A 27,678-nucleotide genomic window follows, 5' to 3' on the forward strand; every position below is an offset into this window, starting at 1 on the left:
ATAGATCTCCATTTTTATGGAACAGTCTGCCTACCCATGTGAGAGACGCAGACTCAGTCTCAACCTTTAAGTCTTTACTGAAGAATTATCTCTTCAGTAGGTCATATGATTGAGTGTAGTCTGGCCCAGGAGTGTGAAGGTGAACGGAAAGGCTCTGGAGCAACGAACCGCCCTTGCTGTCTCTCCAGGGCCGGTTCCCCTCTCTCCACTGGGATTCTCTGCCTCTAACCCTGTTACTGGGGCTGAGTCACTGGCTTGCTGGTGCTCTTTCATGCCGTCCCTAGGAGGGGTGCGTCACTTGAGTGGGTTGAGTTACTGACGTGAACTTCCTGTCTGGGTTGGCGCCCCCCCTTGGTTGTGCTGTGATGGAGACCTTTGTGGGCTATACTCGGCCTTGTCTCAGGATTGTAAGTTGGTGGTTGAGGATATCCCTCTAGTGGTGTGGGGGCTGTGCTTTGGCAGAGTGGGTGGGGTTATATCCTTCCTGTTTGGCCCTGTCCGGGGGTTTCTTCGGATGGGGCCACAGTGTCTCCTGACCGCTCCTGTCTCAGCCTCCAGTATTTATGCTGCAGTAGTTTATGTGTCGGGGGGCTAGAGTCAGTTGGTTATACCTGGAATACTTCTCCTGTCTTATCCAGTGTCCTGTGTGAATTTAAGTATGCTCTCTCTAATTCTCTCGTTCTCTCTTTCTCTCTGAGAACCTGAGCCCTAGGACCATACGTCAGGACTACCGGGCATGCTGACACCTTGCTGTCCCCAGTCCGCCCGGCCTTGCTGTTATTCCAGTTTCAACTGTTTCTGCCTGCGGTTACGAAACCCCTACCTGTCCCAGACCTGCTGTTTTCAACTCTTAATGATCGGCTATGAAAAGCCAACTGAGATTTATTCCTGATTATTATTTGACCATGCTTGTCATTTATGAACATTTTGAAAATCTTGGCTCTCTCTAATTTTCTCCTTCTCTCTTTCTCTCGGAGGACCTGAGCCCTAGGACCATACGTCGGGACTACCGGCCGTGGTGACTCCTTGCTGCCCCCAGTCCGCCTGGCCTTGCTGCTATTCCAGTTTCAACTCTTCTGCCTGCGGTTATGGAACCCCTACCTGTCCCAGACCTGCTGTTTTCAACTCTTAATGATCGGCTATGAAAAGCCAACTGAGATTTATTCCTGATTATTATTTGACCATGCTTGTCATTTATGAACATTTTGAAAATCTTGGCTCTCTCTAATTTTCTCCTTCTCTCTTTCTTTCTCTCGGAGGACCTGGGCCCTAGGACCATGCATCGGGACTGCCGCCCGTGGTGACTCCTTGCTGTCCCCAGTCCGCCTGGCCTTGCTGCTATTCCAGTTTCAGCTGTTCTGCCTGCGGTTATGGAACCGCCACCTGTCCCAGACCTGTTGTTTTTCAACTCTTAATGATCAGCTATGAAAAGCCAACTGAAAATTATTCATGATTATTATTTGACCATGCTTGTCACTTATGAACATTTTTGAACATCTTGGCATAGTTCTGTTATAATCTCCACCCGGCACAGCCAGAAGAGGACTGGCCACCCCTCATAGCCTGGTTCCTCTCTAGGTTTCTTCCTAGGTTTTGGCCTTTCTAGGGAGTTTTTCCTAGCCACCGTGCTTCTACACCTGCATTCTAGCTGTTTGGGGTTTTAGGCTGGGTTTCTGTACAGCACTTCGAGATATTATCTGATGTACGAAGGGCTATATAAAATAAAATTGATTGATTGATTGATTGACTTAATGTGACTGTTTTGATGCTGCAGTTTGAGGGCTGGCTTGTGTGTGTGTCTGTTTTGTGTGTGGGTGCATGTCAGCCAGCCAGTCAAACAAGCAGCCAGCCAGTCAGCCAGCCAGCCAGCCAGCCAGCCAGTCACAACACTAAAGGGAAACTGTGCCTGAAGCAGATCAAAATAATTATTTGAAGCAGAGCTGCGGAGGGTCACTGAAGGTGACTTCAACTAAACTGGGAACATGCAGATGTCAGGGAGACTGTCTGAAGGCGTTTAGTGTTGGGCTTTCAACAAGATGACTCAGCAGCCTTAGGGCTTAGAACCGTTAGTCGTTAGCGTTAGCTAGTCACATCTCAATGGCTGCCTGATGGCACGCCCCCACGTCCCACCTGAACTAACTGCAATCCACAGATACAGCCTAGGCACAGATATGGAAACAGACACCGACATAGACAGACAGACAAGGACACAGACAGAAACCCTTAAAGACAAATTCCATAGTAAAGATCCAGTTAGAGACACAACAGTTATAGAAAACTTGAGAAAAGAGACAGAGCTACTGACACAGACACACTCCACATGGAGGAATACAGACTACAGAGGCAAAAACAGGCAAAAGACAGAGGAAACAGACAGATCCAGGCACACACCCTCAAACACACACAGCCATAGCCACAGCAACACAGCATGGGAGCCAGGGTATATGCCAGGATCCTGCCCCAACGCCAAGCACGGCAGATGGGTGCACCATCCATGCACAACACATTCATACATGAATGCGTGTTCACACACAAACACGTGCACGCACGCACACACGTGCACACACACAGACACACCAGAAGCCATTGCTAACACTCCACAGACCCACTGTCTGGAAGAATTTGGCCTTGTTTACACCCTTGAGTAAGGTGGAGTATGTGTGTGTCTGTGTGTGTTCCTAATGAACTGGGTCACATGAAGTCGCAGAATGGAAGCCTGTTATGGTGTGCCTCTGTGCATCAATCCAGGCACCAAGCAGAGCTAGCTTGTAGCCTGACAAAACGACAGATACCATATCACACTTTAAAATCCATAAGTTGCATAATGTATGTATTATATGAAGTGTGCTATCAGGGTACATCTTCCTCAAGCATCCTCAGCGGTCAGCCCAGTCAGTCAGAGTGAATGCTTCATCATCACCTCCTCGTCAGCAGCCAGCCCAAGGCCCCATTACAATATTTTAAAGGTCCAATGCAGCCTTTTTTATCTCAATATCAAATCATTTCTGGGTAACAAGTACCATACTGTGACTGTTTTCAATTAAAATCATTTTTTTTTAAAATGCTTTTTAGCAAAGAACAATTTCTCTAGCAAGAATTGTGTTAGGACTTCATAGGAGTGGTCTGAATGGGGAGGGGAAAACTGAAAAATAGCTGTTATTGGCAGAGAGGTTTGGAACTCTCTTTCTTATTGGTCTATTGACTATTTTACAGCTTGGTGATGTCACCATGGAAGGCCAAAACTCCCTCCCACCAAACAGCTCTGACACTAAAAGGGAATTATGATAATTTTCACAATTTCACAGTATTATTCCAATCTCATAGTTTGGAAATATACATAACCAGTCAAAAGTTTGGACACACCTACTAATTTCCTGAATCGGGTCACATATGTGGGAACTCCTTCCAGACGGTTGGAAAAGCATTTCGGGTGAAGCTGGTTGAAAAAATGTCAAGAGTGTGCAAAGCTGTCATCAAGGCAAAGGGTGGCTACTTTGAAGAATCTAAAATCTCAAATATATTTGGATTTGTTTCACACTTTTTTGGTTACTACATGATTCTATATGTGTTATTTCATAGTTTTGATGTATTAACAATTTTTTTACAATGTAGAAAATAGTAAAAATAATGAAAAACCCTTGAATGAGTAGGTGTGTCCAAACTTTTAACTGGTACTGTGTATAAAACACAGGAAATCAAATTTCTGACTGCACTGGGCCTTTAAACCTGCATCCTTCCTTACAGTCCCCTCCTTGTCAGCAACCAGTCCAAGGCCCAGTTCCAATACTTTAAACCTGCATCCTTCCTTACAGTCCCCTCCTTGTCAGCAACCAGTCCAAGGCCCAGTTCCAATACTTTAAACCTGCATCCTTCCTTACAGTCCCCTCCTTGTCAGCAACCAGTCCAAGGCCCAGTTCCAATACTTTAAACCTGCATCCTTCCTTACAGTCCCCTCCTTGTCAGCAACCAGTCCAAGGCCCAGTTCCAATACTTTAAACCTGCATCCTTCCTTACAGTCCCCTCCTTGTCAGCAAACAGTCCAAGGCCCAGTTCCAATACTTTAAACCTGCATCCTTCCTTACAGTCCCCTCCTTGTCAGCAACCAGTCCAAGGCCCAGTTCCAATACTTTAAACACGCATCCTTCCTTACAGTCCCTTCCTTGTCAGCAACCAGACCAAGGCCCAGTTCCAATACTTTAAACACGCATCCTTCCTTATCATCACCTCCTTGTCAGCAGTCAGCCCAAGACACTGCTCCAATACCTTAAACATGTATCCTCCCTTGAGTGCCTTCCTCTTTTCCTTGAACGGGGCAGGAACAAAAGCCTGCAAACACTGTAGTTGCCCAGGATTGAAGAACACTGCTATAGAGCGATGTAATTACAACCTTGTTTAACATTGGGCTCCATGACTCCAGTCCACAAGAGCAAGTGTGTCTGCTAGTTTTCATCCGTGGATACCTTTATTTAGTTAATTGATGTAATCATGGATAACCACGTACAGTGTTTTAATAATCAATGACAAAACCACGAGACACAGTGGTCTTTAAGGGATTGAAACATGTAGTTCTTGAAGGATTTTTTATCTGTTGCCCTTACTCTTGCAATTAAGTCAAGGGGCCACCACAGATTAAATGTATATTTTGCCTCAAATCCAATATGCCGTCCAAAATCAAATATGGCTGCCATAATAACATTTGATGGAGGTTAAATCACCTGTCAATTTTGTAAAAGAGAGGCATGTTGTCAGAACTGTGTACAACACTCATGCCTATAAAGACTGTTGGTGTGAATGCATTTTATTATGGTCAACATGATTACACGCAAACACCGTAGCCCTTGTTCATTTTGTATTCTGTTATTCTGTCTTTCAATTTGTTTCATTACACAGCGTTGTACGAGATCTTCAGTTTCTTGGCAATTTCTCGCATGGAATGGCCTTTATTTCTCAGAACAAGAAAAGACTGACAAGTTTCAGAAGAAAGGTCTTCGTTTCTGGCCATTTTGACCCTGTAATCGAACCCACAAATGCTGATGCTCCAGATACTCAACTAGTCTAAAGAAGAACAGTTTTATTGCTTCTTTAATAAGAACAACAGTTTTCAGCTGTGCTAACATAATTGCAAAAGGGTTTTCTAATGATCAATTCGCATTTTAAAATTATAAAATTGGATTAGCTAACAAATACCATAACTTTCACCAAGTCAACATATACGGAAACTCCAGGGCAGACAGCCAGCATAGTGGACATGATTGCCTGGAAGAAGCAATGTGCCAGCTCAACCCAAACAGGATAAGAGCACACCGGAACATTCCAATGTGCATCACAAATGCAGTGAGCCAGCAGAAGGTCATGTTGGATTCAGGCAGGCGTATTGGACGAGCAATGAATCATAGCTCACTTCTAAATGATAAGGAGGTGACTTAAGGGTCCAATCCTGGCGTGGCAAATTATACCACAGTGGTGGCAAGTTGTAGAGATAGGGAGAGGGTGTCAAGAGTACAGTCTTGGATTCTCTTTCCTTTCACTGGAGCCTCCCTGAGTAGTTGCCTCATTGATCCTCAAAATGGCTCGTGACTTGGAATAGTTGGTGTTGCCATTCTGAGCAGTCTGCTGCTTTTTTATGTATCCAGACAAAGGAGTTGGAGTGTTTATGGGATTCCTAACATAGTTGAAGTACACAAAAATAGTATTGAGCACAGTACACAAATCGGAAAAATGTCTCATTTAAAATGTATATATGTACAGGTGATTAAACCACCAGTTAATGGTAATGTGGCAGACATATTTGATTTTAGACGCCATAGTGGTTTTGGAGTCAATTAATGGGGGGCCCCCTAACGTAGGGACTAAACTTAAAAAATCCACAGAGGAACCTTTAACTGGAAAACATTTTAGTTTTTAGTGTCAAGCCACTTGCCTTAGAGCCAATTACAATAGTCACAACGTCAAAAAACGTGTAACTGTATGCATTTTTGTCAGGCAGGACGATACAGCGCTGAATGAGAGCAAATTTGACTTGGGAAGTTATTTATTGAACAGCTACCAAAAAGTGATTTGAATGTTTGAGTTCAGGAGGCGTCAGAATATCTATCAATTGAACCACTTAAGGAGGCACTTTCGCAGTAAAATATGTGTTTATATACAACCATCCATTTAATTTATGGGAGGCCTTAGAGATATGGAGAAAAACATGGTTGGCGTTGTTGTACCTCGGGTAGGGGTATCTCAAAAACTAAAGCCCTTTTTGAGGAATGGCGACTAGCCTGTTCTGGAGTGAAGGGAGAGAGTGGGAGGAAGTACATATTGAGGGAATTCACTGTGGCCATTGTTGGAGGACTATAGGTAAAGAAAATTGAAAAAGTGCTTTTTATCATTTTAAAATATATTATCAAAAGGTGCTTCAAAGGTATCACCAAAAGAGGGAAAGAAGAGATACTTTAAATATTGGCTTACTACAGTATATAGGCATACATAATGTGCATAAGCAAAGTGCATTGTGCGGCTAATCCCGCCTAAGCACTCCCATCTTCTGTCGTGAAAGCAGACTGAAATAGAGGTGTCTAGCTGGCAGAGAGTGGCTAAGGAGAGAGAGCTTTTTATTTCACCTTTATTCCAAGGTCTCTTTTACAGATGAGCCCTGCATGCACATCAATATACACTATACACATCAATATACACTTAGCCTACCAGAGCCTACCCACGTAGCAACAGCAGGTCTTGTTTATTAATGAAGCGCGATGAGCAGCAAATGAAGCGTGAAATAGCCACACAAACATAAATGACAGGTATGGCGGGAAGGAAGAAAATGTAGAGAGAAAGAGAGTTATCCATGGATAAACAGAATCAATTTCATGGGATTTTATCAAAACGAGGATGTAAGAGTATGCGTTTGCCATTCGTTTAACATCATATGTGTTCATTGTTGTTGTCGTGAAATTGCTGGTTATATACTGGTTTGAGATGACTGAGTGATGTCATTAGAGCTATAGGCCTATAATGTACCATTGGCTAACATTGTTATGCCAATGGTGAAATGTCCATTGTATAGGCATTAGGAATGGAATGCTATAGAACGGCTATGAGGTGAGTTGTGGATAAAGGCTACAAATAAAATACAATATAATTGAATTGTATTGGTAGCATGCACCGAATACAACAGGTGTAGACTTTACAGTGACATGCTTACTTACAAGCCCTTTTCAGAGTTAAAAAGTAAGACAAATATTTGCTAAATAAAAAAGGAACTAGTAACATTGCTGAAGGTCTCTGCTGGTATGTCTTCATGCTAGGCAATTGTGATATATTATTTGACATTTAAGTCATTTAGCAGACACTCTTATCTAGAGCAACTTACAGTAACGAGTGCTTACATTTTCATACATTTTTTTCCCCTTACTGGCCCCCAGTGGGAATCGAACCCACAACCCTGGTATTGCACGCACCATGCTCTAGCAAATTAACCACAAGCCCCTGGTCAAGTTTCCCCTCTCACGCCCCTCTCTATCTTTTTCCTGTCTGTCCGGCCAGACTGGGAGTCTCGTCTATCGTCTTGTCTATGGATATATTTAGTTCACACACTAAACTTAATGAAGGCTTCACACCCTCACCTTAACCCATAAGAGTCTAAGCCCTGTCTAAGCCGGGGGTAGTACTAAGATATATGGAATTGTTTTGAGGTCATACCAAGGATCATTTTTCTATTTAATTTAGAATTTTAAGACCCCTTGAAGTATCAAAAGAATATGTAAGACAATTATTTGATGAACAATTGTATTGGGCCTTTTTGCTATTAACCCATACAAACGCATTGAATAGTGATTCTTAAATTGGGGATCTAAAAAAACATACAGTACCAGTCAAAAGTTTGGACACACCTACTCATTCCAGGGTTTTTCTTTATTTGTACTATTTTCTACATTGTAGAATAATAGTGAAGACCTCAAAACTGTGAAATAACACATATGGTTTTCATGGTTTTCATTATAGGACATTGTGTGTAGATTGATGAGGAAACATTTTTAATGAATTAATTTCAGAATAAGGCTGTAACGTAGCAAAATGTGGAAAAGTTATGTTCCGAATGCAATGTACTTCCATTCATTTTATTGACTGGTACTGAGGGACCTTCATACGAGTCTTGTGAGGCCTGTGGGCGTCCTAGAGCAAAACAACATGTACGTGTTCGTGAGAATCTCACCTTTGCACAGATGGTCACATTAGTGTGTAGCTGAAACTGTTCGGACGCTACAGACAGAAGTTGGCAGATCGGCTGTACCTGCTTCAGACAAGTCCCAAGACGCTTGTGGGCTGTCGTAGAGCAAAACGAAGAACACTATCGTGTTCGTGAGAGTCTCATCTTTCCATAAAGAGGTCATAGGCCAAATCGTTTGGATGCTACAGATGATTTTTGTGAGAAGACAGATTTTTGAGATGTCTCATGGTCTGACAAACATCGCTCTAGCTCTGTCACCTTTCACTGTAGATGCGGAAGTGTTGCATAGGCAGATACGGTGGATTGATATGCATCCAATGCAAAAAAAACAGATGTCTTTAGCTTAAACTGACAGAATTTATAGGGATTTTGTTATTAAGCTAATTAGATTTCCATGGCGGCGTGGACATCGACCTTAGGGGGTTTTATTGAAGGCTTCACACTGTAACCTTAACGAAGGCTTCACACACAGCCTGACCTTAGTGAATGCTTCACACCCTAACCTTAATGAAGGCTTCACACCCTAACCTTAATGAATGCTTCACAGCCAGAATGACTGGTTATCAGTCTGATGCAAATGAGCTACAAGAAACATTTTAGTAAACGATGTTGAGGTCCAACCTCATGAATGAGAACCAATCATAAAACAGGAAGATGTAAACACAAATGCGTTACATCAGAAAAGCATTTTTTATCTCTTATGGATTTTTTGTTCTTTACTACTATTGAAATGTTACTGACATTTAGCGCTATTTTCAGGTGAAAATGTTAAGGTCATGTTGCAAGTTACATTTCCCAATATATATAGAACATACTGTACACCCCTTGCAGATGGCAATACAACAACAACAAAAAACGTAGATTTTTTCCCCCCCCGAAAAAAATAGTGAGACACATACGCTAGTAAGAAACGCAGCTCAAGTGCATGACACAGCCTGTGATTTTTCCTGTGACGTTCGTTCAGATCAAGGCTCTGGAGCTGACTGGAGACAACGTCTGGTGAAGATGCCGGTTCTACAAACAAGTAGCTATTACTCCTCAGCCTGAAGTCATAGAATGAAACAAAAATGATCTGTGTTTAGGTAATTGTCTCTTTTCAACATGTACATGCATTTTGTTGGTAAAAGGCATGCACTTGGCATTCCTAGCTGGCTTCTGACTTATTCATGCTACTTTACTAGCAACTGGCAAGCTATAAGTTATCAGGTAGCTTCACATGCAAGGGGAAAACAAATAGCTATATTTTCTAAGCTATCCATCTGATTGATAAAGTTGATATAAATGCCATTCATTAGCCAGCTAGATTGAGACTGCTGGAGGAAAATAAGCTAATGTTACCTAACTCCCACCATCAGTTCACCACCTTAGCTAGCTAAGTGGACTGTAGCTAGGTTTCTAGAAAATAACTATATTTACTAGGTATAATACTGACTATTGTGAACACTTTATGTCAAATTACTTTGGTCCCCAGCCTGTTTACTGATGCACTGGTGACTGAAAAAGTCAGCAAGAAAAATGCCCGTCTTGATTTCACTGCAAATTGGCTGTGTTGTTTTGGTATAATTTTTTTGAATAGGCTTGTGCACATTTACATTAGTGTTTAATTAGTTAACTAAGTTGCTGTCTGACTAGGCTAACTGTTATTCATGTTTTGGTGTTGTTTCCTTTCATTTCCTTTCAGATGAAGAGGGAGTTAATCACTAGCAAAGCAGCATGCAGACAGACCAGGGCCTATGGTCGATTTTTTTTGTCTTTTATATCACACTGAATGATTACATTGACAAGGGGGAGCTGGTCCTAGATCATTTGTGAATACGGGCCTGGGAAGAAAGCTGTTGACCACAGAAGTCGTTTTCCCACAGAACCCTGCAGGTATTTTTTTTATTTATTATTATTATTTTTTTTTTTTTATTTATTTTTTTTTTTTTTTGGGGGGGTGGATCAGCTTAATATTGCGGAAAGAATGTTGCTTCCAATGTAATTGTCTGCATCATTTCCAATCCCCCATATTTTTTGGGGTAAATATATATATCCTTTCACGTATGCATACATATACACATATATACATACACATACCTACATAGACATACATACTTTTTTTAAAGAGTATACCTTTATTATTATTCCCAGCAAACCTTACCACCGATCCCCCAATTGGAGTAAACTGATAAACATTTCTGTTTTTACCTTCAATTTATACATCTTATACACATTTTACAGACACAGTCTACTTTATAATAGTTCTCTATTGTTTGTTCTTAGTCCTTCCTCTATTTCTGTTGTCCATCCAGTTTGATTTCCACTTGTAACTGTGCTATTTCACAATAGCTCCGCACCTATACACATTTCACAGATCCCGTATGCCCTACATTGTTTATCTTGTTATTAGTCCCACCCTTCAGCTCCACTCAACCTTTCCCATCTATCTTCCAACATCATCCATTTCGGATTTTTATTTGCCATATATTTTTCAACTGTGCTGTGATGCTTCACAAAAGATTTGAATCTTCCTATTCTCATAGCTTCCACGGATTGTAAATTAAAAATAAAAATTTTTGCTAAAATAATTATTATATTATTGATTAATTGACTATGGCTTTTCAAATCCCCCAGTATTGCTATCTGTAGCGTTAGTTCTACGCAAATGTTGCAATTCTTCAACCATTCCTGGACCTGTGACCAAAAACGAGCTACATGCGGACAATACCAAAATAAATGGTCTAATGACTCTGCCTCCTCACAGCAGAATCTACAGAGCTGAGAAGATTGTATCCCCCATATATATAACATTCTATTAGTTGCAAGAATTTTGTACAATAATTTAAATTGAAAAATTCAAAGTTTTGAATCCGGCGTTGTTTTGCGTATCAATTCATAAACCATGTGCCATGGAATGGGTACATCGAAAATCTCTTCCCAACTATTTTGCAATTTATATGGCACAGCTGTAAGTTTTTTGGTCCTTAAATGAAATTGGTATATGTTTTTATTTATCACACTTTTCTTTAACCATTTATGTTCTTTAATATAAGGCCGACATACAAGTTCCTTACTTGTATCCCCTTCCACCTGCCTCTTCCATTTTTGTGGTAATGCTGCAATTAATTGGTTGTAATTTTGGGTAGAGCAGACATTTCCATATGTCTGTGTTAGCTGCATGTGTGACATTACTCCACCAGTCCTATTTATGATATCATTCACAAAAATTATACCTTTTTTAAACATTTCTTCGATAAATACAGTTTTTTGTTGCCCTGCAGGTATTACAGTCAACGCTTATTAACTGAATATTTGTATGTGAATTTCCATATATCAGTGACACTAACAAAATGGTTGAATTAATCAGCAACATGTGGGGTGAACATGGCTTTGGGGATGAAAGGTACATAATGCATGTGTCATCTCCCTATCAGGCCACTGCATGCTGTGACACGGGCTTGGATGGTGACACACATCTTCTTCAAGCTCCCTGACTGAATAGTGGGGTCTTCAGTGGTTTCAGAAGCAACGGCCTTACCTGAGAGTACAGCAACAGTCTCTCTGTCTCAGCCATTCTGTCCACATGTATTGTATGTGACCACTCAAATTCATACAAAATGCTACGGACGCACGCACAGACTTATATTCACTTTGTCCCATTCTTTAATCTTGTCTGGGATATATATTTTAGTTGAGACACATGTATGATATACATTAATAAAAATGTATTCACTCTAGACATGAAACATTTATTTTCGACCTTTTAAATCACAAGCTCTAAGTGTATTTGACCAACATGACAAACATGCTATGAAAAAGCTATTGTTTTGTAATCCTACAATAAAAAAATGAAAATGGGTTGTTTATACAAACCTTTATTGCATTTTGTGAGTACAGTAAACAGCTGGAGGCAGGGCTTTCTCCTATAGAGCTCCATTGTTATTGAATGGTCTGCTGATCCATGTGAGAGACGCAGACTCGGTCTCAACCTTTAAGTCTTTACTGAAGACTAATCTCTTCTGGAGGTCCTATGATTGAATGTAGTCTATCAGGGGTGTGAAGGCGAACGGCAAGGCACTGGAGTGACAAACCCCTCTTGCTGCCTCTTCCTGGCTGGCTCCGCTATCTCCACTGGGATTCTCTGCCTCTGACCCTATTACGGGGGCTGAGTCACTGGCTTGCTCACGCGCTTCTATCCTGTACTCGGGCTTGTGCGGTGGAGGAGATCTTTGTGGGCTATACTCAGCCTGGTCTCAGGGTAGTAAGTTAGTGGCCTGTTGATTTCCCTTTGGTGGTATAGGGTCTGTGCTTTGCCAACGTGAGTGAGGTTATATCCTGCATGGTTGTCCCTGTCCAGGGGAGACTTTGGATGGGGCCACAGTGCCCCCCCCCCCCCCCCCCCGTCCGTCCGTCCGTCCGTCTGTCTCAGTCTCTATGCTGCAATAGTCTATGTGCCTAGGGGCTAGTCTGTTATAGCTGGTGAAATTCTCCTGTGTGATCTTAGATATGCTCCCTCTCATTCTCCCATCTCTCTCTCTCTGTCTGGCATCCATGTGAATTTATAGTTAAGCTATTATTTATATTATGGCATAACGTCTCATTTCACTAACAATTGCTACCTTGGAACTTAAACTTGTTTGCCAATTATGTCTGCCATAATTGGTTAAAGAAAAATGTGATTAATAAAAAAAATATACCAGTTTCATTTGAGGACCAAAGAATTGACAGCCATGCCAAACTTAGAATCTTTCAATTTAAATTATACAAGATTCTTGCAACCAATAGACTGTTATTGATATGGGGGATACAACCTTCCCAGCTCTGCAGATTTTGCTGTGAAGAGACAGAATCATTAGATCATTTATTTTGGTACTTTCCATATGTATGCGTGTAGCTTGTTTTTGGTCCAGGAATGGCTGAAGAATTGCAATATTTACCTGGAGCTAACCCTGCCGATAGAACTACTGGGTGATCTGAAAAGTCATAGTCAATCAATCAATAATATAATAATAGTTTTAGCAACAACAACAAAAAATTCAATTTAAAATCTGTAGAAACAATGAGAATAGAAAGATTCAGAACTTTTGTGAAACATCACAGCACATTTGAAAAATGTATATTGCAAATAGAAATCCAGTGTGGATGGTGTTAAGAGATAGATGGGAGGGGTTGAATGGAGCTGAAGGTTGGGACTAATAAAAACAATAATAACAAGATAACTAATGTAAAACATACTGTGTCTGTAAAATGTACATGGGTTAAGAACTTTTTGAAAGATATGGCAAATAAATATCAAACCAGATGGACTTCAGAAATAGATGGGAGAGGTTGAAGGACAGGAGTAAAAGCAAACTAAATAGAACTATTGTAAAATAGACTATGTCCATAAAATGTATATAGTATGTATAATCTGGAAGTAGAGGCTTAAGTGTTGTTGTTCACTAGTTTACTCCAATTAGGGGAGGGGTGGTAGGGTTAGAAAGTCATAAAGAAAATATATAATTACTGGTCAAAAGTTTTAGAACACTAATAAGGGTTTCTCTTTATTTTTACTATTTTCTACATTGTAGAATAATAGTGAAGTCATCAACTACGGAATAACACATATGGAATCATGTAGTAACCCAAAAAATATTAAACTAATCAAAATATATTTTGTATTTGCCTTGACAGCTTTGCACACTCTTGGCATTCTTTCAATCAGCTTCTCGAGGTAGTCACCTGGAATGCATTTCAATTAACAAGTGTGCCTTAGCTACTGTAGCTAGTTAGATAATTAACTAACTGCAATTATCATAACCCATTATCTAGCTAACTAAGTGTAAAATGCAGCTAGCTAACCAACTAGGCTGTTATCAAAGACACTCAGTGACTTACCATACTTCTGACCATCTAGACACTACGACTCCTCCTTACCTACTCCCATCTATAGGTTTTCTTCTAGGTTCAAAACGATATGACTGTAGTCGGGTGCTTCATTGTGTAAAGAAAAAATATTCTCACACAGCCATCTAGTGCAGCCAGGCAGTCAATGGCTCAGCGGTCCAAAAGTATTCCCCTGAATCTATGTCAAGCTTGTACACAATGTACTATTTCATATTTATATGGTGTGCGTACAGCCCAGAAGTATATAATCGATTATATCTTCAATTTACAATGGCGGATTGAATATTTTTTTTGACATATCAGATTCTTACATGTATGCACTCCTCATTATTGTTTGGGGGGGTTTTAAAGTGAAACATGGGCTTTAAAGTTGGAATCATTAATGATGAAACTACCTTGTCCGTTTGCGATATTACAACAAAGAAGTTACTGCAAACAACGAACACGTTTTTTTCCCCTTAGGACGTCATTTACATTGAGTTCCCCCAGCACTCCCCACCTTTGCTTCTGCAACAAAACAAAAATAATGACAACGGCCATGGAGAGGACAGTGGCACTGTTTCCCCCTACCGCGGATTCTATCTTTAGTAGAGCACATGGCAACATTTCTGCAAACTCATACAGAAAGATGGTGAGTAATATTTCCCATACCTGTCATGGTTACCTAGGTTAAATGGATTAACAGATTCACTTTACATTTTCATTGCTTAATGAATCACACTACTGGTTAATGTACATTAAGTGCTGGATAGAGAGAGCGAGCGAGCGATGGCGCGAGAGAGATTACACTGAATCCACAAACCCCTTCTGCAGATGAAGAGAAGCTTACCGTTCCTAAATACGTAACAATGAGGAATGAAGCCGAAGCTCGGGAGGGCCACACAAAGCGGTGAGGATAAGGCAAAGGACGATGCTTAAGAACGAGGGAGAAAAGAAAGAGGTGAAGGAGATAAGACTGTGGATTATGTGATGTGCCACTTTCATTTGATCTCACACACACACACACACACACACACACACATGATGAGAGGATTTAAGGAGATCGGTTGGCCATTGAGTCTCTGTAATGACTTTAAAGGATGTCAGATTCTTTTATCCAGCGGTGTAATGTAACACAGAAAAAAGCAGGACCCATCTTCAAGCTGTTTCTCCTGGACACTCTCAGGGCTTTTCACCGTACCCCTCCCTCACACTCTGTGTACAGCACCTGTCCTCAATCGCTATGTCATCCTCCCTTTTCCTCTTCTATTTCTTCTACCACTCCCCTCTCTAATTTTCTCTACTTGTGTCCTTCCCCTCCTTTTAACTCCTGTCTCCTGTCTCCTGTCTCCTTCCCCTCCTAACTCCCCGTCTCCTTCCCCTCCTACCTTCCTCTACCTTCCTGTCTTCTTCCCCTCCTACCCTCCTGTCTCCTTCCCCTCCTACCTTCCTGTCTCCTTCCCCTCTTACCTTCCTGTCTCCTTCCCCTCCTACCTTCCTGTCTCCTTCCCCTCATACCCTCCTGTCTCCTACCTTCCTGTCTCCTTCCCCTCCATTTAACCCTCATGTCCAGTGGTGACTTGAGCATGTAAATGTTGGTGGGGCAAACTCCCCCCAAAAATATTGCCAGCAAAGCCACTACACAACACATTAGTTGCACTATAATGGCGACAAGCAGTGCCCGCAAACTGTTAGAGCCTACATAAAGCGGTCCCAACAGCAAAGCTTTCTTTCCAGCACAATGGTGTTGTAACAAAGCGAGGAGAGTCGGGAAGCAAGTTCAGGGAGTGAGTGTTTTATAATACATTTTAAAAAACATAATACGAAACACGGACAACAGACAGACATGAAACAGACACAATGACACCTGGGGAAGGAACCAAAGGGATTGCCATATATAGGGAGGGTAATCAAGGAAGTGATGGAGTCCAGGTGAGTCTGACAACACGCAGGTGCACGTAACGATGGTGACAGGTGTGCGCCATAATGTGCAGCCTGGTGACCTAGAGGCCAGAGAGGGAGCATCTGTGATGGGAGTGAATCTTTACCACTGGCAGCGAAACAATTCATTCAGCCTTGTTTACTGACTTTCTAAAATACATAGCTGATATGGTCAGCCATATCTCCCTGGCATATCACATCATTTATGCAGCAGCATAAAAACAGTTGTGTGCGGTGGTCCTTTGTCAGCATATTTTGTCAAAGAAAAAGATTTACAGTTCCGAGTAGGATGACCGTTCAAAACGTATTTTCTCAGTCTGACTTTCCAGTTGCAATGCTTACGTTAGCCACTTGTTGTGTAATGTTTATGTCCAATGGCCAATGAGCACCAATACGTTTTATCTTCATATGACAAGGATTAAAAAGGATTGCCAGTAGATTGTCTACTTGATTTATGATGACTGCAGATAAGATTTTGAAAGTAAGATGTTGACATGATCAGTCCAATCAACACTACTGTAGATATGTGATTTGACGTAATTTTATATAACATTTGAGTTAAGACCCAAGTGCAGACTGTTGAAGTAACAATGTTTATTACAGCAACAGGGGCAGGCAAACAACAGGTCAAGGCAGGCAGGTGTCGATAATCCAGAGTAGTGGGGCAAAGGTCCAGGACGGCAGGCAGACTCAGGGTCAGGCAGAGGTTTGTAATCCAGAGTAGGGGCAACGGTACAGGACGGCAGTCTCAGGGGCATGCAGAGTGGTCAGGCAGGCGGGTTCAGAGTCCGGACAGGCAAGGGTCAAAACCAGGAGGGTGAGTAAAATAGAGACTGGGGAAAAGCAGAAGCTGAGAAAAACGCTGGTTGACTTGACAAACAAGACGAATCGGCAACAGACAAATAGAGAACAAAGGTATAAATACACAGGGGATAATGGGGTAGATGGGCAACACTTGGAGGGGGGTGGAGACAATCACAAGGACAGGTGAAACAGATCAGGGCGTGACAGTACCCCCCCACTGGCATCCTACCTGGGCACATACTTGGTTGAGCGGGGTGCTGGAGTTGGAATTCAGAGATGAGGCCTGGGTCCAGGATGTCCCTAGCGGAGACCCAGCACCTCTTCTCCGGGCCATAACCCTGTCAGTCGACCAGGTACTGGAAACCCCTGCCCCGAGGTTGAACCTTCAGGAGACGTCACACCCTGTACGCCGGTTGGCCATTGATGAGAAGGGGAGAGGGGTGGACCTGGAAACAGGAGCCAAAGGACTGTAAGACATGGGTTTACATCTAGACACGTGAGAAGTATACAGAGGGTAGGGGGAAACAGAGGATGAACAGCAGAGCTGATCTTGGAGCAGGGGGTAAGGTCTCGGCTTCCGGGGGTGTAGCCGCTGGGCTATAGCGGCGTGCCAGTGCATCCGGCTTAACATCCTTGGGTATCAGACGGTGATGCGCAAGCGAAGTGGCCCGGGCCTTACTGAACCCCTCCCGGAGGTCCTGGTACTCCGCGGGAATGGCGGAGAGGTCCGGGGCAATTTTCAAGTCCCTGGAAGAAGTCCCAGGGCAGGCAGAGCTCATTTCAGGCAATGAGTGTTGCAGAATGGGTTCCAGCCCAGGATTTTGTCGCTAAAGCCAAGAGAATCCCAATACCACAGGAACCTGTGGAGACTCAATTAGCACAAGGACAGGTGAAACATCAGGACATGACATCTTATCTGTGGCCATATTTTTATTTAAGTAATTTTTTCACAAAAAAAATGTGGGGCTCAAAACAGGTGGGGCTCTCACCTGCCCTGATTGACAGGTCGCCACTGCTCTGGTCTCCTTCCACTCCTTCCACATTTAACTCTCCTGTCTCATTCCCTTCCTCCTTTAACCCTCCTGTTCCCTTCCACCTTCCTGTCTCCTTCCCCTCTTCCTTCCACCTTTAACCCTGCTGTCTCCTTCCCCTCCTCAATGTCTCCTTCCTCCTACCTTAAAACCTCCTGTCTCCTTCCCCTCCTCCTACCATTCATTCTCTCCTTTTTTTCCTGACCCTCCTTAGTTCCTATGTATACAACATCCTTCCTCAGTCTTCTCCCTCCTCTCCTCCTCTCATCCAGGCTAGTTGATGGATGGGATTGATAAGGCGGTCCACTTCAGATATGCTGCATGGCCCTTCGGGGATTAGACCTTTATCTGTGTGTATGTCTGAGGATGGGAGAGAGAAGCTTGAGAAAACATTTGCGGTGTCACCAGAGTGCAGCCAACCGGGCTAAAGCCTGACCTTTTTGTAAATTCAGCCCCCCCCAAAAAAACAGTATGTTGAAAAAATATCAAATATGGCGTCGATAAAAATGTATTCAACGTTACTTTGCCTGGTGAGTTCTCTCCTTTGTCCGGTTAGGGTTCTCGCTCCTTATCCTGTTTCTATTCTCTATGTCTCCATATATACACACATATAAATAACCTCTTTCGCCCTCCCGTCCTCCTAGCTCCCAGCAGCTGTTGCTCCTGTCGTCCCATTGGAGGTTGAGCTGGGTTCTAATTCAATTACCCAGCAGCCAGATCCAGTTGCTCATTAACACAATTTAATCAAAGCCTATTCTATTAGCCCAGGCACTGTGATGATGATGTCAGCGAGCTGTGCCTGCACACAATTCTGTCTGTCATTGACAAAACCCCACACACTGCAATTAGACTCATTGTCAGCTAGGCTAGTAAGTGCCAAGTCTTTGAGAGAGAGAGAGTAACTTCAGGGTAATTTCATGCATGTTCACATTGCTGTATATTCAAGTTACAGGTACTCTAAAAAACAGAAAACAATGGGGAACAATACGCTGCTAAGAAAATCATTCAAAAACCTTTACCCATCACCATCATCACAGGGGGGAAATGTTGACAATCAGGGAGTTCAAAACGTGCCATGTCATTTTCAGACCTCAGACCTTCCAGCTGTCTCGCTGATTCAAAAGCAAGCTGCATGGTTTGCATGGCAACATGATTCCTGTTATTTCCAAGTCTTTGTTAGGAGTCATTTGGAAAAGTAAGAGGCACCGGTACAGAGTAGAGAGGGAGGCACCGGTACAGAGTAGAGAGGGAGGCACCGGTACAGAGTAGAGAGGGAGGCACCGGTACAGAGTAGAGAGGGAGGCACCGGTACAGAGTAGAGAGGGAGGCACCGGTACAGAGTAGAGAGGGAGGCACCGGTACAGAGTAGAGAGGGAGAAACCGGTACAGAGTAGAAAGGGAGGCACCGGTACAGAGTAGAGAGGGAGGCACCGGTACAGAGTAGAGAGGGTGTTAACAGAGAAGGTAAAGTGAGAGTCACCAGTACGGAGTAGAGAAGGAGGCACCGGTACAGAGTAGAGAGGGAGGCACCGGTACAGAGTAGAGAGGGAGGCACCGGTACAGAGTAGAGAGGGAGGCACCGGTACAGAGTAGAGAGGGAGGCACCGGTACAGAGTAGAGAGGGAGGCCCCGGTACAGAGTAGAGAGGGAGGCACCGGTACAGAGTAGAGAGGGAGGCCCCGGTACAGAGTAGAGAGGGAGGCACCGGTACAGAGTAGAGGGAGGCACCGGTACAGAGTAGAGAGGGAGGCACCGGTACAGAGTAGAGAGGGAGGCACCGGTACAGAGTAGAGAGGGAGGCACCGGTACAGAGTAGAGAGGGAGGCACCGGTACAGAGTAGAGAGGGAGGCACCGGTACAGAGTAGAGAGGGAGACACCGGTACAGAGTAGAGACTTTTTCCTCCGTTCTATTGGTGAACATGCAATCACTGGAGAATAAACTGGATGAACTATGTTCGGGACTGTTCTATCAATGTGATCTGAAGAACTGTAATATCCTATGTTTCTCAAAGTCCTGGCTGAACAAGGACATGGTAAATATAAATCAAGCTATTTTTTCTATATATCGGCAGAACAGAACGGCAGCGTCGGGGGATGTGTGTCTCTTTGTTAACAACAGCTCGTGCACGATTTCTAATATTAAGAAAGTCTCACGTTTCTGCTCGTCTGAGTTAGAGTACCTCTTGATAAGCTGAAGACCATATTATTTACCAAGAGAGCTTTCATCAAAAATGTTCGTAGTTGTCTATTTACCACCACAAATCGATGCTGATACTAAGACCTCACTCAACAAGCTGTAATTGACCATAAGCAAACAGAAAAACGCTCACCCAGAGGTGAAATGCATTTTACCTAATTTCCACTCACACGCATACAAAGCTCTCCCTTGCCCCCTCCATTTGGCGAATCTGACCATAATTCAAACAGGAAGTACCAGGTTACTGCGTTAGGGTTATATTGGTCACAGGGTTACTGGGCTTAATTAATAAATTTATTTAACCTTTATTTAACCAGGTAGGCTAGTTGAGAAAAAGATCTCATTTACAACTGCAACCTGGCCAAGATAAAGCAAAGCAGTGTGACACAAACAACAACACAGAGTTACACATGGAATAAACAAACATACAGTCAATAATACAATAGAAAAGGCCTATATATAGTGTGTGCAAATGAGGTAGGATAAGGGAGGTTAAGGCAATAAATAGGCCAGAGTGGTGAAATAGTTACAATATAGCAATTAAACACTGGAGTGATAGATGTGCAGAAGATGATTGTGCAAGTAGACATACTGGGGTGCAAAGGAACAAAATAAATAAAATAAATAACAGTATGGGGCATGAGGTAGTTGGATGGGCTATTTAAGGATGGGCTATGTACAGGTGCACTGATCTGTGAGCTGCTCTGACAGCTGGTGCTTAAAGTTAGTGAGGGAGATTTTTGCAGTTCGTTCCAGTCATTGGCAGCAGAGAACTGGGAGGATAGGCGGCCAAAGCAGGTGTTGGCTTTGGGGATGACCAGTGAAATATACCTGCTGGAGTGCGTGCTAGGGGTGGGTGTTGCTATGGTGACCAGTAAGCTGAGATAAGGTGGAGCTATACCTAGCAAAGACTTGTAGATGACCTGGAGCCAGTGGGTTTGTCGACGAATATGTAGCGAGGACCAGCCAACGAGAGCATACAGGTCGCAGTATTTGGTAGTATTAGGGGCTTTGGTGACAAAACGGATGGCACTGTGATAGACTGCATCCAATTTGCTGAGTAGAGTGTTGGAGTCTAATTTGTAAATGACATCGTCGATGTCAAGGATCGGTAGGATAGTCCGTTTTACGAGGGTAAGTTAGGCAGCATGAGTGAAGGAGGCTTTGTTGCAAAATTGGAAGCAGATTCTAGATTTAACTTTGGATTGGAGATGCTTAATGTGAGTCTGGAAGGAGAGTTTACAGTCTAACCAGACACCTAGGTATTTGTAGTTGTCCACATATTCTAAGTCAGAACCGCCCAGAGTAGTGATGCTATTCGGGCGAGCAGGTGCGGGCAGCGATCGGTTGAAGAGATGAGTGATGACCCTCCCACTCTGTCTGCTGTATTCTTTCTCTTTGCTCTTGTTTTCCTTATTAGGATGTCAGCGGGCGGAGCTGGGAGGGTCATCAGCGACATGGGACACATCTGGGATAAATACACCTTTTTCCCATTCATTGAGGAGACTCTCTCCATGCAGACACACTGTTAGATTTTGGTTGTGGCATTTTTTTGTGGCTGTTTTGATTGTTTGCGTTGGCACCTTTCAACACCCCTCATCACATTTATGCACACAACCACTCACTTACACTACCTACTGATTACTGACTACACACCATTGTTCATTTTATTTATGTTATTTCAGTTAATAAATATATTTTGTTATTCCTTATCTCCACATTGTCTCCCTTTTTGTTAAGGACTTTGAGCCGGTTCGTGACAAGTGGGGGCTCGTCCAGGATCTTGAAGGTATTGTGTTTGGGAGTAAACGTGGAGTTAATGTTTGAAAACTGTAGGTGCTTTGTTTACATCTTTTGTTACAGCTTTTTTGAGTTGTAATGTTTGGTGCCCAGTATTGGGTGCCTTTGTTTGTTTGGTAAACTTGCCACTGCGGTGGATAGTTGGTTGTGTGCTGCATTGGAGAGACTACATTGGTTAGTCAGGCCCCTGCCCAGGCTGGAGACTCTTGCTCTACTTGCTGTTGGGACATCGGTCCGAGGAGGTGAGTACAATCGGCTGTGTACCTCAGTGGGAGATTTGGGTAGGGTACTGACACCTGCTACCCGGAGCTATAGCCTTTTCTCCCTGTTAGGCTTGGTGACGTGTTTCACTTTGGAATACGTTGAGCATGGTTATTTTGTTTGTTATTTTTGTGTGGTGTCTGTGGACTGAGCAGTTGTCTCGAGGGCACATCCGTGGCTTGGGGGAATCTGTCCCCCCCCCCCCCCCTCTTGCCAGCGGGCTACAGTGCGTAATTAGTAATTACTCACCGCGAATCTGCACGATTAGGGTTTAGGGTTTAGGGTTGAGTTATTGTAGGATTTGGGGAAGCTGCATAGATCTCATTTCTCTCCTGTGGTGCCCAGTGTGATTGACATTTCTCTTGTTGTCCAGTCTGGTGTGCCCAGCAGAGAGGAAGATATGTTTATTTTTTTGTATTTACTTGACTATGGTGTCTAATGTAGATGAGTTCATTTGCTTTCCATCAGAGGAACTGTACACGGAACCCAAACCGGCTGCGCGCATGCGCCATCGTGCACCATCGTGCATACATTTATTTTGTTCCCCTACACCAAACGAGATCATGAGATGCAGGTTAAAATATCAAAACAAACTCTGAACCAATTACATTATGTATTTGGGGACAGGTCGAAAAGCATTAAACATGTATGGCAATTTAGCTAGTTGGTTTGCACTTGCTAGCTAATTTGTCCTATTTAGCTAGCTTGCTGTTGCTAGCTAAATTGTCCTGGGATATAAACATCGAGTTGTTATTTTACCTGAAATGCACAAGGTCTTCTACTCCGACAACTAATCCACACATAAAATGGCCAACCGAATCGTTTCTAGTCATCTCTCCTCCTTCCAGGCATTTTCATTTTTGAACTTATATGGTGATTGCCATCTACACTTTCATAGTATTGGTTAAATAAAGGTGAAATAAATAAATAAAAAATTACCACGACAACCGGCAAAACATTTCGTCTTTCAATCACCCACGTGGGATTAACCAACGAGGAGATGGCACGTGGGTACCTGCTTCTACAAACCAATGAGGAGATGGGAGAGGCAGGACTTGCAGTGCAATCTGCATCAGAAATAGAAAGGATTTATATTTTAGCCCTTGGCAACACAGACGCTCGTTGGCGTGCGCGAGCAATGTGGGTGCAAAAATTTAATAACATGGATTTCTACATTTATTTTGCAACGCTCGCGCACGTGACGTGTCCGGTCAGCATGTTAAAATGATGTACTGAAGAACACCTGTTGAAGATCGCTGAACACTACAAGATTGAAATGAGTGATAAACATCTAAACATGTAACGTGCGCCCTGTTCCTGAATGTCTACGTGACTGAGCATTGTTTATTTTGTTTGGTATTGTCCTGTTCTGTCGCTCCTGCCTGTTCCCTTCTGGTCTCGTTTTCTTCTTTCCTCTTAAAGGTTGCTTCCTGTGCGTATAGGTTGCTGAGGTCTGGGGAGGACGAGGTTGGCTGGAGCAAGTGGAAGTGTGAACACGTCCTAGGTCAATTTGAGACGCAGGCTGGGTCATTTCGTTTTACTAGCATTTAAGAGCAGTTGGAGGCCACGGAAGGAGTGTTGTATGACGTTGAAGCTCGTTTGGAGGTTTTTTAACAGTGTCCAAAGAAGGTGCCAGATGTATACAGAATGGTGTCGTCTGTGTAGAGGTGGATCAAAGAACCACCAGCAGCAAGAGCGACATCATTGATATATACAGAGAAAAGAGTCGGCCTGAGAATTGAACCCTGTGGCACCCCCAGACTGCCAGAGGTCTGGACAACAGGCCCTCCGATTTGACACACTGAACTCTATCTGAGAAGTAGTTGGTGAACCAGATGAGGCAGTCATTAGAGAAACCAAGGCTGTTGAGTCTGCTGATAAGAATACAGTGATTGACAGAGTCGAAAGCCTTGGCCAGTTCGATGAAGACGGCTGCACAGTACTGTCTTTTATCGATGTGTCTCGGCCTGGATCCCCAGTGGGTCAGCCTGGCTCCCAAGTGGGTGGACCTATGCCCTCCCAGGCCCACCCATGGTTGCGCCCCTGCACAGTAATGTGAAATACATAGATTAGGGCCTAATGAATTTAATTCAATTGACTGATTTCCTTAACTGTAACCCAAAATCTTTGAAATTGTTGCATGTTGCGTTTATATTTTTGTTCAGTATATATAACTACTGTACATGTAGGTAATATGCAATATGTTGTGTGCAAAAAGCTAATCCAGGATGGGAGTGAAGTTACGCACGCACGCACGCACGCACGCACGCACGCACGCACGCACGCACGCACACACACACACACACACACACACACACACACACACACACACACACACACACACACACACACACACAAACAGATGAGATTGACACTCTGTATCGGTGCTAGTTAGTTCTCTGAGTTGGGAGAAGTGATTTATTGATCTAGGTTTGACTCTGTCTGCAGCATTTGTGCTCTGTGGCTCTGGCATTGATTACACAGAGTAGCAGAGGGAACAAGTCTGACTTCAGAAACAAACATTTACAGGGATGAAATCAAATGCATGCTGTAATTGGTCAGGGGGAGACTGTAGCACCTTAATTGGAGAGGACGGGCTCATGGTACTAGCTGGAACGGAATACATGGTATGGTATCAAACACATAGTTTCCGTCTGTTTTATACCATACTAATCACTCCATTCCAGCTATTATTATGAGCAGCCTCCTGTGCTGTGTGTGTGAGCGTCTCTGACACCGCAAGAGTGGTCAATTTGAAGTCGTGTATTTAAGTGGAAAGGCATGTTTGCTAATTATTTCACCACCTTGCCCCCACCTAACACACACTATACACGGCAGCACACACATGTACAGAAACAGACACAAATGCACACAACTCAAGGGTGTAAACAAGAACACATTCTTCCAGACTGTGTGTGTGTTGGATGGTGCAGTATTGAATAGGGGTGTCAGCTGTACCTAGTTGAGCCTCTCCGCGGGGTGACCCCAAGGGTTATCTGCACCTTGCCTTGCACACTGTCTGTGGTAACCATGGTAACGAAGGAAGAGGGACAATCAGAGAGAGAGATGAATACAGACACACACACACACATAAACAGGTACTGTAGGCAGTGGCACTAGCATCATCTTGGGGATAAAGCCCTAGGGACTGAAAGGGGGAAAAAGAGAGGATATATTAAAGGAATAGAAATGGATAGAAAACAGATGAAATGGAGAGAAAGCAAGGAGTTTTCACAATTGATCCTAGATGTGAGTCATGTTAAAACCTGTTAAGGATAGGGGGTGCTGTTGTCACTATTTATGGAAATCGTGTAATTTTTGAAACGGCTTCCTACAAAATACTTGATCGTACAATATGCATATTATTATTATTATTGGATAGAAAACAGTCTATAGTTTCTATAGGCATTGAAATTTTGTCTCTAAGTGGAACAGAACTCATTCTACAGCAATTTCCCTGACATGGAGTCAGATTTCACACATTTTGGCCCCTGTTCTGGAGTCAGTTTTAAGGCCACTGTTATTCCTATGAGTATACGGACACTGCTTACGTCTTCCCCTGGATGCCTTTACGTGATGACGCTTTGAATGGTATCGATTGCCCAATCACAGCCACTATAAATGAAAAAACCCTGTAGGTAGGAACTCTTTTCTTGGTGCGTCATGCGCGCGGAGGATACCGACCTACTGTTTTTCCAAGCATTAGTGTAGCCAGTTATATTTCTCCGGTCATATTTTTACTCGTTATAGGAGTTAAAAACATCATAAGGTAGTTAATTTAAAGCGTTTTATAGCAATTTATATCCGTTTAGTGCGATTTTGGGACATTTATTTCTGAGCCACTGTGAATCTCTGGGCACCGTTCCAGTTCATGCCGAACGCAATGTGCATTTCTGCATGGCAAGAGGACAGCTTTCGACCAAAAGACGATTAGACCCAAGAAAGGATTCTTTGACCAAGATTCTGATGGAAGAACAGCTCAAAGTAGGAACAATTTATTATGATAAATCGTGTTTCTGTCGAAAAATGTTAGTAGCTTAGGACGCCATTTTTTTTGACTTAGCTTCGCTTGGCGCAAACTGTATTGAAAAGTAAGGATAATTTAAAAAATGTAATTCCGCGATTGTATTAAGAATTAAATTGTCTATCAATCGCTGTCCACCCTATATTTTTTAGTCACGTTTATGAGTATTTATGTATACGACTAGATCACTGTCTAATATGGCGCACGAACATTTTCTGACCAGCTGGGCTACTTTTCTCATTGTCTAACCATGATTTTGGTGGCTAAATATGCACATTTTCGAACAAACTGTATATGTATGTTGTAATGTGATGTTACAGGAGTGTCATCTGAAGAATTCTGAGAAGGTTAGTGAAAAAATTAATATATTTTGGCGATGTTTACGTTATCGCTCTCTTTGGCTAGAATCAATGCTGGGGTAATGTTTGCACATGTGCTATGCTAATATAACGATTTATTGTGTTTTCGCTGTAAGACACTTAGAAAATCTGAAATATTGTCTGTATTCACAGGATCGGTGTCTTTCGATTAGTGTATGCTTTGTATTTTTACGAAATGTTTGATGATTAGTAGTTAGGTAAACACGTTGCTCATTGTAATTATTCTAGTCCATTTGTGACGGTGGGTGCAATTGTAAACTATGACATCTACCTGAAATATGCACATTTTTCTAACAAAACCTATCCTATACCATAAATATGTTATCAGACTGTCATCTGAGGAGGTTTTTTCTTGGTTGGTGGCTATCAATATCTTAGTTTAGCCAAATTGGTGATAGCTACTGGTGTTGGTGGACAAAGAAAAAATGGTGAATTATGCTAATGTGTTTAGCTAATAGATTTACATCTTTACATATTGTGTCTTCCCTGTAAAACATTTTAAAAATCGGACATGTTGGCTGGATTCACAAGATCTGTGTCTTTCATTAGCTGTATTGGACTTTAATGTGTGAAAGTTAAATATTTAAAAAAATATTTTTTTTTTGAATTTCGCGGCTCTGCCTTTTCAGTGAGGGTGGGGGGGGGGGTGCCGCTAGCGGCACCCCTGTGCTAGACAGGCTAACCCTCTCACAAATGTATCAGTTTATCTGATATCCATATCATTAGGAAATTACCTTTACAAATTAAAACTGCAATATGTCACTTTTTGTATTTTGCTAGAGGTCATCCAATGTGATGCAACAGTAACTAAAGTGCACCCCTAGCCTGCCTGAGAACCGCTGTATTCACTGCTATTCATTTTCCCAAACTGGTTGGATTTTCCCACCAGATTATGTGGAGTGAAGTTTTCTGTCATTGAGGAGGCAACGTGATGGCAACACTTGGCTAATTGCTAGCGGAGATAGCTAGCTTACAGACATGGCAGACGCGAGGGTCAAACGAACTGATCCAGCAGCAACTACTCCTCCATCCAAGCCAGGGAGTTTCTTACTAATCAGTGACCTTAAAACCTCAGCCAACGGAACAGAGAAATTTGGAGAGTAGACAGGCAAAAAGGGAAAGCGATAGAGAGGGAAAAGTCGGGGGAAAAGAAGAGAGTAAACCTTGGATTTGGATTCAC

Source organism: Salvelinus fontinalis, chromosome 18 (genome assembly GCF_029448725.1).
Source record: "Salvelinus fontinalis isolate EN_2023a chromosome 18, ASM2944872v1, whole genome shotgun sequence".
Classification (NCBI taxonomy): Eukaryota; Metazoa; Chordata; class Actinopteri; order Salmoniformes; family Salmonidae; genus Salvelinus; species Salvelinus fontinalis.